Here is a 7,394-nt window from a genome sequence, read left to right as displayed (position 1 = left end):
CCATTCACCTAAATAATTCCCTCTCATCCTTCAAAACAACTCAGGTTCCAGGCACCTGGGTGGCTCAGTCAGCTGAGCATCCCAGGGTCCTGGGATCGAGTCCTACATTGGACTCCCTCCTCAATGGGGTGCCTGCTTCTCCCTCTCCCTCTGCCTCTCCCCCTCGCTCATATTCCTGCATGCTCTTGCTCTCTCTTTCTTAAACAAACACACTAATAAATAAATAAATAAAATCTTTTAAAAAGAACAAATCCTCAGGTATCACAGCCTAAGGTGGGGGTGGGGTTCTCACCTCTTGCATGGGATGGGCGTCATGCTCCGTCACTCATAGGACACCTCACAGCGTATACAACTATCTGCCATGTGGCTGCCCCACTTGCACCAGGCCTTGAGTCCCCACCCCCAGCAGGTGTGTGGCTGTGAACCCACAGTCCAGCTTCATGCCTGGCAGGGTGGGCAGCCAGTATGTGTGTGTTACATGCACGAGTGGGTCGTGCTGCCTCCAAGTCACTGTTCGGTGGTCATGTTTGACTTGGCTGGTTTCGTCTGTTCAAAGATGAGCAGTACTTGCAGGAAAGCACCCCCTAGCATATCTGCACTCCTAGAAAATTCCACACCAGGGTTGAAAGCATGGTTTTGGCCACCATCTGCACCAACCCCTCCCCGCCCCAATCAGGGTGATGCCCAAGACTTGACATCAAGGAAGAAGAGGAAGAGGGAAGAAGGAAGAGGAAGGGCAGGAGGGTGAGGGGTAGAAGCAGCCAGTCAGGCACACAAAGAAACTGCCCCTTGCACTTCAGGGTCACTGAGCTTCCCGGGAGGTGGAGGCAGAGATGACTGTAGACCCCCGTCCTCAAGGGAGAAAAAGCCCGGCAGGTCCTCATGGGCTCTGGCTGAGAAAGATTCCAGTCGGAAGCTCAAGTTTTGCAAGAGACAATATGGCTGCGACAACTCAGATCCGTTCTGAAGTCTTTTAGCAGTGGCTTCAGCCAAGTAGCTACAGGAAGGGCCCTCAGAGATACAAAATCTAAGAAAAATAGTCCTGGCATCTAATTACAACAGTGCAGTTTGCTGCTTTTATCTGTAATTGGACTGTATAGTCTTTCATTCTAATTTACTTTACATCTAAACTGTGATAATCAAGACAAGCAGAACAGAATGGTCTCTAACTGGCTATCCTACTGACACCCGTTAATGCCTAATTATAACAACTAAATTAAAGATGCGACTGTAAAGAGGCGGAATATCAGGTTGAAGCATTTAATTCTGTGGAAAGAAGTAGAGATTTTAAATCCTAAGTAAGAAAATCAATATTATGCCTCATTATATTGGTATTGCTAAACAGATTAATGAAATTAAGTATTTTGTTGTGTTGCTTTTCTGTTTTCCAACGTTATCCTGACGCGGTGATGGTTTGTAATGAAGGAGTACTGCAGAGGAGGAAGTCTAAATGGAGAGCCAATTTATACACCGAAATTGGGAGATAGCTAATCTTGTTTATAGAGCAAAGGTTTTCTTTTGATATGGCTAGATTTTTAGATAGGCATTATGGGTCTGGACTTGTGCGGCTCATGGAACAAAAATAAATTCAGCCCAAAGCTAAGGGAAGGTGCCGTCCCTCCTCTTACGGGCAGATGTCTCAGTGGGGACCACCTTGCCCATCCCAGCGTTCACAAACGCTCTGGCTCGGGGCGGGCACCCCTGGAGCTTCTCGTGTCAGGGACCTCCCAGGCGATGCCACCCGTGACAATGCAGGGTACAGGGGACCGAGGGAAGCCGAGCCGACGAATGCAAGACGTGCCAGGTCCCCAGAGCCCTGAAGGGTGTCGGAAGCTGGAGGGGAAGCCGTGAGAAGAAGCCGAGCTTCAGGTTTGACAAGAAAGCTCAAAAGTAGGACAGAGGCTTGCAGAGGGAGGGCGGGCCGTTGCCGGGGTCCATGAGTCGGGGCACGCGTGTCCCCGACCAGGCCGCCGCACGTGCCCTCCCAACCTGCCTGATGAAAGTCTAGATTTTTCTTCATTTGCTTGTCTCTTTGATTGATTTTTACCGTTCACCCTGATTTCTCGGTGTTTTAACTCAGAGTTTGGGCAGGACTCAAAACACTAAAAGGTGCCCAATGCTGACAGGGTGCGTCCTCATGTGGGTCATCCCCCCCTTTGTCAAAGAGGCACACGAATGCAGAGGACTGAAGAATCCAGACCTCTCAAGAGACACTGACCATTTGAAGGAATCTCTAGAAATCCTCTGCCGTTGAGTTTACTGAGGTGAGTCACTGGATGAGGGACCTGAGGACAGACCGAGGAGCTCCAGGCCTCTTCCGGGGCGGGGGGACACTTTCAAAAACAAAGCAGGCTGAGCTTGTGCACAGCCCTGGTGACCTGACCCAGGGCCTCCTCCAGATGCCCGAATCAGGAAAGGAAACCTGCTAATCCCAACTTACATTTAAATTGTCCTTTGAGAGGGGAGGTGGGTGGGGGATAGGGGTGACTGGGGGACGGGCACTGAGGGGGGCACTTGACCGAGATGAGCACTGGGTGTTATTCTATATGTTGGCAAATTGAACACCAATAAAAAATAAATTTATAAAAAAATTTAAAAAAAATAAATTGTCCTTTGTGGAAAAAAAAAATTTTATTTTGAGTCTTGTCTCATCCTCTTTTCAGATTCCCCCGGAGAACCCCTCTACTCCCCCGCCGCCCCCAGTCCCCGAAGCAGGTCCCCTGGAGGCCGAGATCAGCCGGGGGCAGGGAGAGGTCAGCAGCCCCCTTGGATAGGGACGCTGGGCTCCTGCTGCTGCGGGCCGGGCGCGGCTCTAATTGTCCCCGGACCGCGGGCTGGGGAGCCGGCGCTGTAACCTCCCACCAGGCCCGCCTCTCAGCTGCACAAACAAAGCCAAATAAAAACTGCTGGCGGCCGCTGGTCCCACTGCGACAGATGTGGTGCCTCTGCACCATCTTGTCTGTTCTTAAGGTTTTTTTTTTTTTATTACAAACAGACAGATGTAGCTTGTCCCTTCCATCTTGTTTACGATGCTGCAGGAGCACCTGTGGAGGACGGGTCCCCGCAGAAATCCTTGACTTCCGCTCAGATGGCTTGAGACTCAGCCAGCCGGCTCTGCATCCCCGTCTGCACGTGATTCCGGATTCTTCTGTACACGTTTGCTCTAAGCCCGAGAAACATGAATCACCCAAAGGATGATCCCAGGCACCTGGGCATCACCACACCCCATGTGCACGGGATGTTTCCGAAGCATTCGCATCCGTCTACACGTGTGAGGGCCTGCCTCGGACCGCCCGGCCTTGAGGTCAACCTGTGAGTGGACTCTTGGCTCAGTGGAACCCGTCACTGCACAGATGGCTTCCCTTCCCTGGCCTTGTGTCCGCTTAGCCATAGGACCCCCGCATAGACCCCCAGAGAGGGCTGTGACCAACCCCATGTAGACCCTCCTGTCCTCAGAGAAAGTGGCCCAACAACCAGTATGAAAAACAGACACAGAAGCCACCAGAGCAGGGAGAAGAGGTGAGGCCACCAGGAGCGCCCGGGCTGGGGGCTGTTCCCCGACCCCGGGCACCTCCTTAGAATTCTGCAACCCCACATGGACCATTAAAGACCATCTGCGTTGCATCTCGTTTCCTCAGCACAGACGACGCAAGAGCAATGACACTCGTGGACTCACGGTGCCAACCGCTTTTTCTTTTTGCCCCTGTTTCCAAGCCACAGCCTCTGCTGTGCAGCAAAGCACTTCAAGACACATGACTTAAACACAACCAGCGTGCGTTTAGCTCATGCTTCTGTGGGTTGGCCGGGTGGTGCTCCCGGGGCCGACTGGCGAGGCCCGCCCATGCATCTCTGATCAGGTGGTGCGTGGGCCGGTGGCTGGAAGACCTAAGGTGGCCTCGGTCATGTGGCTAGCAGCTGGCAGGCTATCGGCCAGGGTGACGAGGCTCACTGGGCCACGTGGCTGTCATCACGCAGCAGCCTAGCCCCGGCCTCTTCAAGGTGGTCCGAGCAAGACGCTAAGGCCGGATGTGCTCTTCGGGTCTTGGCCTGAAGCGTGTCTCCCGCGGCCACCAGCTAAAGCGGGCTCCGTGGCTGAGCAGCCGCGTGGGAGGGCCCACCTGAGAGCGTGGGCCCCAGGAGGGGAGGAATTTGCAGCCATGTCCTCATCCACCACACTGTTTTGTTTCCCTTTTTTCAATTTATAGCCTCTTTAATTGAATAACTCAATCGTTTACTTTCGACATTCAGTGTTTACAAGCATGCCTTCAGCTCGGGTTCCCTCTTTAACATAGAGGATTCAGAAAACTATTTTTAAGTTGTAATCAGACTGAAGTTTTTCAGCCCGAAGTTTTCTTTTCTTTTTTTTTCTTTTTTTTTTTTTTTTTCTACTTTGACTACATTATGGTCTGATAATTTGGCCGGAATGCTTTCCATTCTTCAGGGTTTTTTTTAAAGTCATCTGTTGTGTGTGTGTGTTTAATTCTGAATATTCCCACAGACATTTGAAAGTGAGTAATTTGGGTGATTTGGTACAAATGTACAGAATCCAGACACAATTTTGATTTAGACATGGAATCAACCTTCTTGGTAGTATTTTAAGTGTTTCTCTGCTGTTATTATCTACGTGATCTGCTCATTTCTACAAAGAGAATGCCGAGTTATTGTCATGAAGTTTTACCTGATGTATACCTGTGCAATGCTGTGGAAAGAATTAAAATGTCATTAATTATATTAGAATTGTATAATTTTTATACGATTCTGGAGAAGTGAATTTTTTTTTTATCAGTACCAGACAACTCTCTTTTCCTGCTTCCTGTTGGTTGCATAGAATTTCCTATCATATTAACATGGGCGCTAAGAATTGACAAAGCAATAGGGAGAGTGCTGGCTAACTCACTCACTTATATGGTGAGTAGAAGTAAAAAACTGTTGTGTTCTTCTTGCAATAAAATTTGCCTATACGTTTAAAAGTATAAATGTGCTCATCCCATTTTAAAATAGAAAGCTTTATTGAGGTAATTGTAGATTTGCTTTCAGTTGAGAGTAATAATAGAGATCTACCTACTTTTTCCTAGTTTCTGCCAGCAGTAACATCCTGCAAACTAAGATCACAACCAAGATATTGACACTGATACAATCCACTAATGCCATTCAGATACTTCCAGTCTTACCTGTGTTCACTTGAGCATCCGATGTGTATTTAGGTCTTTATTGTTTAATCACGTGTATAGGTTTATATACCTATCCCCACAGTCAAGATACAGAACAATTCCATCAACCATAGAATCCCTCATATTGACCTTTTACAATCCCATTCTCCTCCCTCCTGCTTCCCTCTTCCCACATCCCTAACCCCTTGAAATTACTATGTTCTCTACATATAAAATGTTGTCATCTCAAAAATATTATATCAAAGCCTCACGTGGTATGTGACATTTGGAGATTGGATTTTTTTCACTCAGAATAATTCCCAGGAGACCCATCTAAGTCATTGTATGTATCAATACTTCTCTTATTTGTATTGCTGAGTAATATTCCATGTATCTATGTACCACAGTTTAACCATTCACTCACTCACTGATGGACATCAGAGCTATTTCTAGTTTGGGGCTATCGGGAATAAAACCACTATGAGCATTGACCTAAAGGTGCTTGTGTGAATATAGTTTTTATTTCTCTGGGATAAGTGTCCAAGAGTAGAGTTTTTTATTCATATGGTAATTTCATGTTTAGTTTTATAAGAAACTGCCAAACTGTTTTCAAGAGTGGGTATATCATCTTATATTCCCACCAACAATGTATTAGTAATCGAGTGCCTCTGCATGCTTGCCAGCATTTGGTAATGTCACTGTTTTTTATTTTCTCCATTCTGATCCATATGTAGTGATATCTCATTATGGTTTTAATTTGCATTTCCCTGATGGCTCATAATGCTGAACATCTTTCATGTGTGTGTTTGCCATCTGCATATCATCTTCATTGAAAAGTCTGTTTGTGCCTTTTGCCCATTTTCTAATTTGATTTTTTTTTTTTTTGCTACTGAGTTTTCAGTGTTCTTTATATATTCTAGATACTATTCCTTTGTGGGACATGTGATTTGCAAATATCTCTCTTCCCAGTATGTTGCTTGTTTTCACCTTCTTCACCTAGACATTCAGAAAAGATACATTGTTTTAGCTTTGATGAGGTTTAATTGAAGAGTTGTTTCTTCTTTTCTAGATTGTGCTTTTGGTGTCAAGTCTAAGAACTCTTTGACTAGTCCTAGATGCCAAAGTATTTGTCTTTCTATTTTTTCCTAAAGATTTTATAATTTCATATTTTGAATTGAAGTCCATAATCCATTTTGAGTTAATTTTTATATAAAATGTGAAGTTCAGCCTGAAGTTCATTTTCTTTCTTATAGATGTCCCATCACTTCAGCACCATTTGTTGAGAAGAATATCCTTCCTCCATTGAATTGCTTTTTACAAAGCTTTGTAAAAAGTATGAAACACTTTATGAATTCACATGTCATCCTTATGCAGAGGCCATGTTAATCTTCTCTGAATCATTCCAAGTCTTTATTAGATGCACTACTAAACTGAGCACTGCTCATAACTTTAGACTCAGCTCCACTTATGTAAATTCATTTCTGAAGATGAAGAAGATGTACCCAAGGCTACTCACTTCAGTTTGCTTTATTTATTTATTTATTTATTTATTTATTTATTTATTTATTTACTTACTTATTTATTTATTTATTTATTATTTTGAAAGAGAGAGAATGTGCACATGAGCAGAAGATTGGGAGGGCAGAGGGAGAAGAAGAGAGAAAATCTTAAGCAGGCTCTATGCCCAATGTGGAGCTCATGCATGGTTCGATCTCACATGCTAAGACCTGACTGAACCACCCAGGCACCTCTCAGCATTATTTAAAACAGCAAATAAAAGAGTTAGGAGGGACTCCTGGGTGGCTCAGTGGTTGAATGTCTGCCTTTGGTTCAGGGTGTGATCCCTGGTCCTGGAATTGAGGACATTGGGCTTCCTGTAGGGAGGCTGCTTCTCTCTCTGCCTCTCTCTGTGTGTCTCTCACGAATAAATAAATAAAATCTTTTAAAAAAAGAGTGGAGAGGCATGTCCAAACATAGTAGGTAGGAAAAGTGTGTTCATTATCTATTGATGTGTAACAAATTATCCCAAAATTTAGTGACTTAAGACAAAAACATTTATAATATCACAATGTTTGTGATATCTAGTCATGGGTTTTCTGGGTTCCCTAAATAAGAGTCTCTTATAAGACTACTCTTAGATGATAGGTGAGGTTTTCTCTGAAGGATCAACCAGAGAAAAATCCACATCCAAGCTCACTGATATGGTTGTTGACATGATTCAGTTACTTGCAACCTCTTAAAAAT

At 45.2% G+C, this 7,394-nt stretch overlaps 1 non-coding gene across 1 annotated transcript; it reads right to left on the bottom strand.

Annotated features, from left to right (window-relative positions):
• Positions 1 to 6,479: 6,479 nt before the first annotated feature.
• On the bottom strand, positions 6,480 to 6,588 carry LOC144289192 (U6 spliceosomal RNA). Its single transcript, XR_013357187.1, has one exon. It is a non-coding gene; the product is annotated as a U6 spliceosomal RNA (small nuclear RNA).
• Positions 6,589 to 7,394: the final 806 nt, after the last annotated feature.

The sequence above is a fragment of the Canis aureus genome, chromosome 1, assembly GCF_053574225.1.
Source record: "Canis aureus isolate CA01 chromosome 1, VMU_Caureus_v.1.0, whole genome shotgun sequence".
Classification (NCBI taxonomy): Eukaryota; Metazoa; Chordata; class Mammalia; order Carnivora; family Canidae; genus Canis; species Canis aureus.
Note: the sequence above shows the minus strand (reverse complement) of the source record. Positions and strands in the feature narration are given on the sequence as shown.